This window comes from Tachysurus vachellii, chromosome 26 (assembly GCF_030014155.1).
Source record: "Tachysurus vachellii isolate PV-2020 chromosome 26, HZAU_Pvac_v1, whole genome shotgun sequence".
Taxonomy (NCBI): domain Eukaryota; kingdom Metazoa; phylum Chordata; class Actinopteri; order Siluriformes; family Bagridae; genus Tachysurus; species Tachysurus vachellii.
In genome coordinates this window covers 1,983,037-1,995,624 of record NC_083485.1, presented here as the reverse complement: position 1 = coordinate 1,995,624, position 12,588 = coordinate 1,983,037, and the positions used below count along the sequence as shown (strand labels likewise).

At 39.6% G+C, this 12,588-nt stretch overlaps 1 protein-coding gene across 3 annotated transcripts in view; it reads left to right on the top strand.

The window, feature by feature from the left end:
- Positions 1-12,588, top strand: part of LOC132841176 (calponin homology domain-containing protein DDB_G0272472-like) — a 102,535-nt gene that overhangs the window by 72,090 nt on the left and 17,857 nt on the right. The gene's annotated exons all lie outside the window — the stretch shown is intronic.

Genomic DNA, 12,588 nt, shown 5'->3' with positions numbered 1-12,588 from the left:
ACAATTTCATTAGGCAACATAACCCACGACTCCATCCTATACTTATTAAAAACGTATTCATTCATTCATTCATTTTCTACCGCTTATCCGAACTACCTCGGGTCACGGGGAGCCTGTGCCTATCTCAGGCGTCATTGGGCATCAAGGCAGGATACATCCTGGATGGAGTGCCAACCCATCGCAGGGCACACACACACACACTCATTCACACACACACTCATACACTACGGACAATTTTCCAGAGATGCCAATCAACCTACCATGCATGTCTTTGGACCGGGGGAGGAAACCGGAGTACCCGGAGGAAACCCCCGAGGCACGGGGAGAACATGCAAACTCCACACACACAAGGTGGAGGCGGGAATCGAACCCCCAACCCTGGAGGTGTGAGGCGAGCGTGTTAACCACTAAGCCACCGTGCCCCCCGTAAATAATTCAATGGGGGGAAATAAATCATCATGAAACAACATATCTGTGATCCTTGCAAATATCTAGCAGGTTTGTCAGACTTTATAAACTTTGTAAAACTTGAAACTTTTTAGAATATTGCCATGTTGTTGCCATATATGGCTTTAATGTTATATATCTCAATGAGATTGATATTTTGTTTACATTTTGTACAATTTTATTAGAAAAATGAATTTGTGAAAATATTTATCAATGATGTATATATTTGATTGTACATTAAATTGCGTATAAACTGTTTGAATAAATGTGAACATGTACATATGTCTGTACTTATTTAGCATTTTTATTTTTGCCTGTTTATACACCACTAAGTTACCAAAGAATCTCTGACTCTAACGCAAGAGCCGAGTCTTGCTAAAAGAAGAGAAAAAAGAAAACAGCTACAGTACATGATGTTAATATTTTAAACCCTATTTCTAATTCACTGATTAGGAGATTTTTTTTAGCACTTTACCACCTCATATCTATTTTCCTCTAATTTCCTCTCATCATGAGGAAAAGGAAGGTGTACAGGACAGTGGTGAGACCGGCCGTGCTGTATGGTTTAGAGACAGTGTCACTGAAGAAGAGACAGGAGTCAGAGCTAGAGGAAGCCGAGCTGAAGATGTTGAGGTTCCCTTTGGGAGTGACAAGATTGGACAGGATTAGGAACGAGTACATCAGAGTAACAGCTCATGTTGGACGTTTGGGGGACAAAGTTAGGGAGGCAAGATTAAGATGGTTTGGACATGTTCAGAGGAGGGAGAGTGAGTATATTGGTAGGAGAATGTTGGACATGGAGCTGCCAGGCAGGAGGCAAAGAGGAAGGCCAAAGAGAACATATGGATGTAATTAATGAGGCTATGAAGCTAGTGGGTGCAAGTGTTGAGGATGCAGAAGATAGGGATAGGTGGAGAGAGATGATTCACTGTGGCGACCCCTGAAGGGAAAAGCTGAAAGAAGAAGAAGAAGATGAGGAAAAATAATTAATCATTTTCACATGACCATTTTCCAGTTGCTCTTTTTCTCTTAGAATTAAGGATGATGTATTTTTTTACTGTATATATAAGACCTCTATATGTTAAATGACCTCTGTTCTGATTGGCTGCCCTGTATCACACATCTTTAAACCAGTAATCTAAAATAATTCTACATTCATTATCACTTCAGTATAAACGGCTGTGTAAACTGCTGTGGACTAAATCACAGTGATATGGAAATGTGGAATCGTTAAAAGATGAGAAAAGGTTTTACAGTTTAATTTGCACACATGGACTGTAATTATTGGCGGTGGATGAAACTTTGACTATGTTTACGTGGTACATCAACATGTTATGAATAAAATCTGTACTTTCTGTTCTCATGTATCATCAATAATGCATTTAAAATGGTCGATCTACTTCCTGTCATGAATTTGTTTTAGCTATCATAAAAGAGAAGTGCTGGGAAAGATGACCTACAAAAAGCTGCAAGAGACCTGCTTAAGAAGAAAGAGAGAGAAATGGAGGGTTACATAATACATTACACCCTCATCCATGTCAAGTGGTTTTAATATGAATCACACGTTTATAAAACATTAAATAAAAAAGTTTAACATGTATATTTTAGGTAATGATTGTCTATGTGATTTCAGACCTGGTTTAGTGTGTATTGATATTTAGATTTTTAATCGTGTGTGTGTGATGTTCTCAAATGTTAACCACTGATACCGTCATTATTAAGTGAAAGGAAGTCTTCTACGTTTTAAAAATCAGTTTCATAGGTTTGAAAATTAAAATAATCCACGTGACTTAACGGCAGAAATTCATTATTAATGCAAGTACAATTTTTCTGCAGATCCTTTCAGAGAAGGAGGTGCAGGATTCTCTGAGAAAGGTAGAGGGAGTGATTCAGGAGCATGAAGGAGACATCAGACTGGAGAGAAAGATGACGAGAAAAAGAGCACTGGAACTGCATCTAGAGGTGAAGAGAAGGACATCAATGCAAGAAACGGTGGAGGAACTAAAAGAAGAGAGAGAGAGAGAGAGAGAGAGAGAGAGAGAGAGCGTCTAAAGTTAATATTAGGATATTATAATATTAATGTTAGGAAACTTTTCAAGAGTAATTTACCTCAGAAGTTCGTCTTCTCCTTTGTTAAAGGCGGTTATTTGATGATCGCGAACGATTTAAAAGCGACACGTATTCCGTTAACGAGTGACACAAAAAATGACTTTGACCATCATTACAGTTTGATTATGATGTGGTTATCACAGGATGATAATCACACTGCTGTTCATGAAATCTGACTAAAATTAAATATGTGACATGAAAGAAAAAGATCTAAGTTACACTGAATGTGTGTGATGTTAAAGATCAATCTATACACAGTGTGTTAAATGCTGTGACAAATGAATAAGATGTGTTCATTTTAATCCACACGTAACCACTGTGTAAAACAGCTGAATAATTCAAACACAATTTTAATTCTATTTGACACAAAATGTGTATAGTGGAGCGCTACACATAATTTGTGTAATTTTTCTACACATTTGTATTAAGAGTGTAGATGAAACTCACATGTACAGAACACACAAGCTGAATCCCATAAAGAAAATAATCACACCATTGACTGTCTGTAAGTGTGGACATCGTACCGGGGGTTAAATGTGAAACCAAAATGCCTCTGTCGCCCTCTAGTGGCTGTCTGCAGTACAATTATTAACTCCTCCGGTTCCCATGTTAGAGAATGGAAAATGATCCAAACTTTCAGTTACAGCTCCACAGTCATGTTTATGAGCTCAGGTTTATTTCTATTCATAATATAGGACATAAACTAATATAAATGACATGTGAAACCTTTCTTGTATTGACTGGTTTCTAGTGTAGTTTACATGCTGGGAGGAAAAGTGACATCTGATGTTGTATCTTTTGAAAACTGCAGCAGTTTCTTGGTAAATTCAGACTTTGTTAAAAAAAATATTGATCTGTTTATTCTTTATTAAAGACTCGACACTCAGCGTGGACGTTTATTTTCTGTGGTCCATTTGGTTTATAAAGTAGGTCTGAATGCAATAAGAAAAGTGAAGAATGATGATCTGTGTGTAGAGACGACAGACTCGGATTTAACACGTCAGTAGTGTTTGTAGTGCGCCATCTAGTGGAATCAACTAACACGCAGTGTATTGCAGGAAAAAGTAGAAATTAATGTGTCTTTAGGACAATGTTGTAAATATTTGACGGATTAAACAGACCAACGGGCCGTAGTTTTCACAGCACTGTTATAAATGTTGAAAACAATAATCACACTTCTGCAATCAAACAATCCACTGCAGCGGGTTAAAATTCACACCAGAGCCTGTGCATTAAAGATACAGATGGAGTCCGTGGTACAAACTATAGTCTTAAGAAGAACATTAAGGGAGCAGAAAGCAGCCCCACAGAGCACACAATAATAAATAAATACACACATCACAAACTATAGAAATAGTGACAAAATGGTGAAATACGGACTTCTCATAAACGGAGAAAAAACACAGGAAATTAGCGGCAATGTTTCAGGGAAGAACATTAGAGCTCGTTGACTTTTCAGGCTCTGTGTCGTTTACTGCATCTTTCTACTTCTCCATCTTTCTCAGGAAATTCCTGCACATCAAAGAGGGACACGCCCATAGCGCGCCAATCAAATCTATCGGAAGAAGTGACGTCACCATCTTTGTCCGCCAATGGAAGGGGAGGAGAAGATTTAGAAGACAGAAAATAGAAAACATAGAAAAAATGATTTAGGTAGATAATTTGAAAGATGGGAAAAGAAATACTGAGAGACACAAAGAATGAAAAGAAAGATGGACAGACAGGCAGCTTTAGACTTTGGGAATTTTCAAAATGTATATCTATTTATTTGTATTATTATTATTATTATTATTATTATTATTATTATTGTTGTTGTTGTTGTTGTTATTATTGTTATTTTTATTATACATGTGTAACGGGATAAATATTACAGAGGGTTCTTTAAATAAATCCTGCTGTAATGTGATAATACATCCTATTGGCCGCGCCGGTGGCGCTATTGCGCGCTGAGTTTGAACTATCTGCAGCAGAGTTAGAGAGAACTGCTGTGGGTGAGTCGTTTCTTTTGCAGCTCTGTGCTAAGAGTTATAAAATATTGGTGTCATGTTCAAATATTAGACGATGCATGTAAGGGATTGCACACAGTGGACGCTGGTTGATTTTTGGGAGTGTTTTCTGTTTATATTTCTTGGAATTTTGATCATTTTATTTCTGTTTGCGTGATTGCACTAATATTTTAATGTGCGCCATTGTCCCATGTGCTCTCTAACCACATGAAATGTTTCTTAAATAGATGGAGCTGTAGATCATCTCAATGACTCACTATTCTCTCATTTTTACTGCTTTGTGTGCAGGTAATTGTTTATTATATAGCATTTACTTTGTTTTGTAAATGTTTATTGCAAACTGCTATGCTGTATTAATGTTCTAATAATTTTATTCAATGTTATTCATATTCTTAATTAATGTTAAATGCACTATACGATCACAACATTTAAATTTAAGAAGAAAGGAAAAAAAATCAAAGCCATGTTGTATAATTTCTTGGGAAAAAAATTACAATTCAGAATTTTTATTTATTTTTATTTGTCTTGTTAAATACATTCTGAGTAAATTGTTAGTTATATTGAAAGCAGAGTTAGAGAGAACTGCTGTGGATGGAGCTGTAGATCATCTCAATGACTCACTATTCTCTCATTTTTACTGCTTTGTGTGCAGAAAATAAACTGAATATCATCCACATCCTGAGTGTGTGTGCTTGTGAAGAGTGGGTCAGACTGGGCCAGATTAGACCAAAGGTCACATTGGTGCCTTCGGACTTCGGACCGGCGGACCTGTCGTCATTCTTCACTGCACAGATCCTTAAGCTAAGCTTTTATTAGTTATTGTTGGACTTTTAAAAAAAAAAAAAAAACTTTTGAATGGGCACTCGAGTGGTTTGATATTTTATTGTCCAGGTATCACAGTTGTATGTTATAGTATACACATATTTTTTTCTCTTATTTTACCATTTCTGTACTCTTATTACTTGATTATGGAAAACACAAGGTTACCTGGATCTCAGTATGTGAGCAGTCCGGTTAGTGTTGGTCGAGGGAGAGGACTACTGGTGACACCAATTCCTTTCCCAGATATTGGCGCTAGCTCTAATATTGGTGCTGCTATCAACGGTATGGGGTTAGAAGCGAATGTATTTCTTGAGCCAAATACTAACGTAAACCCTGTTAATGTGAATTGCAGTTCTGAAACTACACAGCCAATTAGTACATCAACTCCAGTTCTTACCAGCGACGTGATGAGCCAGATGGGTAATATAGTGCAGCAAGTAGGCCTTCAATTGGCAGATAGTATCCTCGCACATTTGAATTTGCATACTAGAAATAGAAATAACCACAATAGTAGATACACACCTGTGAGTGGGTCGATGAGTGGGTGGAGCTCATGAAGAATTTCTTAAAAAAGGGGTTGCTGCCTACTGAAGAGCAGGGCGAAGAAATTTTAATTCACTTGAGAGGCAAAGCCAAAGATGTTGTTAAAGTGGGGATGCTGTCTAGCGGATTGGATATCAGAACAAATCCTGATGCAATCTACACCCTACTACGGAAGCATTTCAGTTGTCAACAGTATTCTCCTGTTCCTTTGCAAGATTTCTACACTGCCCTTCCAGAACCTCAGGAAGATCCCTTCGATTACTGGTTACGCCTGAATCATACTGCCGACATCACAGCTGAGTGTCTGAAACAACAGGGAAAGGTACTGGATAACCAACTGATCGAAGTCACACGCATGTTCATTAGGAATTGTCCAAACTCAGATCTAGCATTGACATTTCGTTCGAAAACCATTGACAAATGGACAGCTCATGAAGTGCAAGAGATCCTGAACGAGTATCATTCAGAGAAAAATCTCAGAGCTACTGGGCAAGGAAATAGACAGATTGAATGTGGGAATAGAGTCACTATTAATGAGATGCGTATAAGTCCCGGCCCAGACCCAGTGAAAGCTGAACAGGATTCACTTCAGTCAAAACAGTCAGAAAACATGGCTCTGGACTATAGGAAGAGAAGAACCATGCCTAGCATTCCAGGCTTGAATGATACACCATGCTTAGTGTGCAAGGACATCACACATTCTGCTTTTACTCACTGTAAAGATAAAAGGCTCTGTTTCCAGTGTTTTTCGCCTGACCATCCCAGAGTCCGGTGTCTGATGGAAAGGAAGAATGCATCCTCAGTCAACCAGCAGTCAAACTAATTGATCTACGTGTGAGGGAGGATCACGTAGATCTTGAGAGTGAATCTCCCAACTCCAGTTTTGAAGATGAAATAGATTATGAATCAGTATGTCACATGTTTAGTGATGTAACTTCAGACAATACAGTCATCCTTCAAGGTTTTCAGAAAGTTCCAAAAGCTGATAGTTTGTTTTACGCATCTGTTTCAGTTGAAAAGGATCTCATACTTAAAGCTTTAATTGATAGTGGATCAATGGCATGTACTATTAGCGAGTCCGCTATAGAAAAGGTGCTGAAAAGTATCCCAGACATGACAAGCCAGTCAGCAGAAGATATTGTCATTGTTGGGTGTGGTGGCCATCGTGTTGCCCCTACTGCAGTCTATGATCTTAAAGCTACAGTGTATGGCTGCTCCATGATAATTCCTGCTTTAGTTGTACCTGGGCAGACCGAAGAAATGATTTTGGGCACAAATGTCATAAAGAGACTTCTGATGCAACTGAGAGAAACTGACGGTTACTGGAGGCTCATGTCTAAGTCAAGTAACAATGAGAGTGATGAGTGCTGTATGTTTCTGTCTCTTTTCTCAAATGCTGAAAGATGGAGAGGTGAATCCATACCAAAAAAAGTCGGTACTGTAAAGTTACAAAGGAGTGTGACGTTAGAGCCACAAACAGAACATCTGGTTTGGGGTAAGCTACCTCAGTCTTCTGTCTTGTCAGTGGGCAGCACTGTTATTGTGGAACCGACCGAATCCAGATCAAGACCAAGACAAATACTGGTCGGGAGGGTTATAACACCGCTATGGGGAGATGGTTCTATCCCCTTAAAAGTCATCAACCCCACTAATCACCGAGTTGTGTTGAGGAGAAATGCGAAAATAGCTGACGTGTCACCTTGTATTGCTGTGCAAGATTTACCGCTGCCGAAACAGATTCAGTCAAATTTGCAGTGTACCGAGGAATCCTCACCATCTAGATCCAGTGAAGAGATGAAGCGTGTCTTGAGTGATTTGAACCTTGGCGATCTTGACGTGGAATCATGTGAAGTTTCAACTCACTGGAAAGATAAGCTGTTGCAAATTATTGAGAAGTATGACTCAGTTTTCTCAAGAGACAAAATGGACTGCAGAGAGGCTAAAGGCTTTGTCCATCGTATTAACCTCACTGATGACAGACCCTTCCGTTTTCCATACAGGCGTATACCACCAAGCCAGTATGCCAAACTAAGGACAGCATTAAATGAGATGGAGGAAAAAGGAATCATTCGCAAGTCACATAGTGACTATGCTTCCCCACTCGTACTAGTTTGGAAAAAGAATGGAGATCTCAGAATCTGCACTGATTTTAGGTGGTTAAACGCAAGGACTGTCAGGGACGCCTACCCTTTACCACACCAGTCTGATGTGTTAGCTGCATTAGGAGGCAACACCTTTTTCTCAACCATGGATCTTACCTCAGGGTATTATAATGTCCCTCTAGAAGAAGAACACAAAAAGTACACTGCATTCTCTTCCCCATTTGGACTTCATGAATATAATAGGCTTCCCCAGGGTCTTTCTAATAGCCCAGCCACTTTCATGAGAATGATGATGTCTATCTTTGGAGATGAAAATTTCAGCAGCGTTCTCTGTTACCTTGATGATTTGATGGTGTTTGCCCCCTCTGAGTCAGTAGCCCTCAAACGTCTTGAATCGGTTCTCTTGAGGTTGTCGCATCACAACCTAAAGTTGGCTCCAAAGAAATGTTGTTTCTTGAGACGTTCTGTGAAATTCCTTGGCCACATTGTATGTGAAGAAGGGATTAAGACTGACCCTAGTAAAGTTGAGGCAATTAACAGTATTCAGGCTTCTGATCTGATGGAACCTGATGGAAAAACACCATGCCAGAAAAAGATCAGATCCTTTCTTGGAATGGTCCTATATTATCAGCATTTTATTGAAGGATGTTCTGCAAAAGCAAAGCCTCTATTCAAGTTGACATCAGGTTCAGTAAAACAGTCTCCTGCCACAAAAGGACGCAAGCCAAGAAAGAAAGTTAGTTACCTCAAACTTTCCCCAGCTGACTGGACGGTTGATTGTGAAGAAGCTTTGCACACCCTAAAACTAGAATTAACGAAAAATGTAACACTAGCTCACCCAGACTTTGACCGACCTTTCGTTTTGGCTGTCTTTCGATGGAGTGGGAGCTGTATTGTCGCAGGTTCTGGTGTGTGAAGAGATTGCCAGACCTGTAGCCTTCGCAAGTAGAACTCTGTCTCGCTCACAAATGAACTATCCAGCTTACAGATTAGAGTTCTTTGCCTTAAAGTGGGCTATCTGCGAAAAGTTTAGCCATTGGCTGAGAGGACGGCACTTTACAGCATGGACCGACAATAATCCTCTAACATATATTCTGACAAAACGTCGACTTGATGCATGCGAGCAGCGATGGGTGGCAAAACTTGCTTCTTACAATTTTGATCTGAAGTATGTCCCAGGAACGAAAAATATTGTCGCGGATGCTCTGAGTCGTGAGCCATTTGTCCAGTCTTGCATAAGTCATCGCCTTATCACTGAACCGTACTTATCCCTTCTGAAGGATGTCCGTGGCGTAGTTGACAACACTGTTCAAGGTGCTTTCAAGTACACTAGTAATCAGCAGGTGGTGCAGAGGGATGGCAAAGGTTCTTGTGACTCTACCAGTGTTGGACTCTTGCCTTCAGGTTCTTCTGGGAGCCAGGAAGTTTCTGCAGTGTTGGCAGCACACACTACTGGGGGTTTGAGTGAAGTATTAGGGACAGTGCCAGCCATCTCACAACCTCAACAGTTTAGTCCTCCTTTGCAACACAGCAATATCGTGCTTGAACAGGAAAGAGACAGTGCCTTGTGTCGGGTTTTGTACTATATTGAAAGATGTCAGAAACCATCTAAGAAAGAACAATCAAAGGAATCCACAAGTGTGCGGAAATTGTTGAAACACCGTGATAAACTGGTTGTCTGTAATGGCGTGCTTTATAAGGTGAAAAGAGATCCAAAGTTGAACAAGAAACTCTACCTGTTTGTGGTACCCGTCTCATTGAAAACGCAAGTTCTCCATGGAATCCATGATGCCGCAGGACATCAAGGACGTAGTAGAACACTGTCACTTGCGAGACAACGATTCTTCTGGATTGGAATGAAAAAAGATATTGATGATTATGTGAAGAATTGTCATCGGTGTGTGGTTGGTAAAACCTCTGAGCCCAATTCTTGTGCCCCATTAGGGAGCATCCGAACATCAGAACCGCTTGAGTTGGTTTGCATCGACTTTTGGTCAGCAGAAGTCAAAGAAGGAAAGTCGGTAGACGTACTGGTTGTGACGGATCATTTTACAAAAATGGCCCATGCATTTCCATGCCAAAATCAGTCAGCCAAACAGGTTGCGAAAAGACTCTGGAATGACTTCTTTCTGGTCTATGGATTCCCCAAAAGAATTCATTCTGACCAGGGGGCTAATTTTGAGAGCAAGCTTATCAGGGAACTATTGACCATGGCAGGTGTAGACAAATCACACACAACACCATACCACCCCATGGGTAACGGCATTGCTGAGAGGTTCAATAGGACTCTTGGAAACATGATCAGGACATTGCCTCCTAAAGTTAAATCAAAATGGCCACAGATGCTACAGCAACTCACCTTCTGTTACAACTGCACAGAACATGAGACAACAGGTTTTGCGCCATTCTTTCTTATGTTTGGCAGAGTTCCTCGTCTCCCAATTGATGTCCTGTTTCAAAATGTGCTTCTTAATGAAGATGTGGTGGACTACAAAGATTTTGTGTCCAAGCTGAAGAAAGACTTGCGTGAAGCAGCACACATTGCAAGGATGCACACACTGAAAGAACAGGAACGGCATGGCAGACTTTACAACAGAAAGGTGAAAGGCTGTCCACTGGCTGTTGGAGACAGAGTGTTGGTTGCGAACAGAGGCGAAAAAGGTAGAAGAAAAGTTTCTGACAAATGGGAGTCATCTCCATATGAAGTCACTGCGGTGTATCCTGATATCAATGTTTACAAGATTCGAGAAATCAACTCTGACAAAGTGAGGATAGTCCATAGAAATCTTTTGTTATCTGTGAACTTCCTACCAGTTGATGAACACCAGGAATCAGATCAAAATGATGTGAATGATGAAATTGATCTTCAGGAAAACAAAGTTGATCGTGATGACAGAACTGCAAACTGGATATTAAGTAATACTGATGGTTTTGATAAGGAGGATGAATGTACAAACTGTACAGACTCACCTGACGTGTCAGATTGTGTGTCAGAGATACTGGACTTGGCAAGCACTGATGCTGGGAACCAGCAGAACAGAAATGATGCCAAAGTGACAAGTGATGTTGATCTGCCAGAAGTAGGAGGTCAAGACTTTAACTCAACTCAGGGGGAACAAGTCAAGGATGAGGCTATCCATGATGAGGGGTCTGTGGTTTGCACACAGCCAAGGCAGGCAGAGGCTGCAGTAACTCGCACTAGACTTGGCAGAGTCATTAAGCCTACTAAAAGACTGATTTATGACATGAACAAACAACACATAGACAGTTCAGACTCTACAGTGAGTTCTTTTGTTTATCTATTTAGAAGCGTTTTCACTTAGTGTTACAGTGTAAAGTGTTTGTCATACAAAGTTGAGAACACGGAAACGAACTGATATAGAGATTGAAATTCGATCGAGTTATTACATGATGGAATTTTTGAGGTGTAACAGGCATCTCTTTAGTCTACTTTCAGACTGGGGTTAGGCGCCTCCCTTGTCTCTAGGTACTTCTTATTGAAGAATCTTTTGATTGACAGATAATCATACTCGTTGAGTTTTTATTCTCTTCTTTATTCATTGACCACATGAGGTGGGAGTTCCATACCCTTTTTTTTTTTTTCTATCTTTCTTCACTGTTGTTTTAATTCTTGTTGTTGTTTGCCCACATTAAGCAGGATTTAAGGGGGGTGTATGTAACGGGATAAATATTACAGAGGGTTCTTTAAATAAATCCTGCTGTAATGTGATAATACATCCTATTGGCCGCGCCGGTGGCGCTATTGCGCGCTGAGTTTGAACTATCTGCAGCAGAGTTAGAGAGAACTGCTGTGGGTGAGTCGTTTCTTTTGCAGCTCTGTGCTAAGAGTTATAAAATATTGGTGTCATGTTCAAATATTAGACGATGCATGTAAGGGATTGCACACAGTGGACGCTGGTTGATTTTTGGGAGTGTTTTCTGTTTATATTTCTTGGAATTTTGATCATTTTATTTCTGTTTGCGTGATTGCACTAATATTTTAATGTGCGCCATTGTCCCATGTGCTCTCTAACCACATGAAATGTTTCTTAAATAGATGGAGCTGTAGATCATCTCAATGACTCACTATTCTCTCATTTTTACTGCTTTGTGTGCAGGTAATTGTTTATTATATAGCATTTACTTTGTTTTGCAAATGTTTATTGCAAACTGCTATGCTGTATTAATGTTCTAATAATTTTATTCAATGTTATTCATATTCTTAATTAATGTTAAATGCACTATACGATCACAACATTTAAATTTAAGAAGAAAGGAAAAAAAATCAAAGCCATGTTGTATAATTTCTTGGGAAAAAAATTACAATTCAGAATTTTTATTTATTTTTATTTGTCTTGTTAAATACATTCTGAGTAAATTGTTAGTTATATTGAAAGCAGAGTTAGAGAGAACTGCTGTGGATGGAGCTGTAGATCATCTCAATGACTCACTATTCTCTCATTTTTACTGCTTTGTGTGCAGAAAATAAACTGAATATCATCCACATCCTGAGTGTGTGTGCTTGTGAAGAGTGGGTCAGACTGGGCCAGATTAGACCA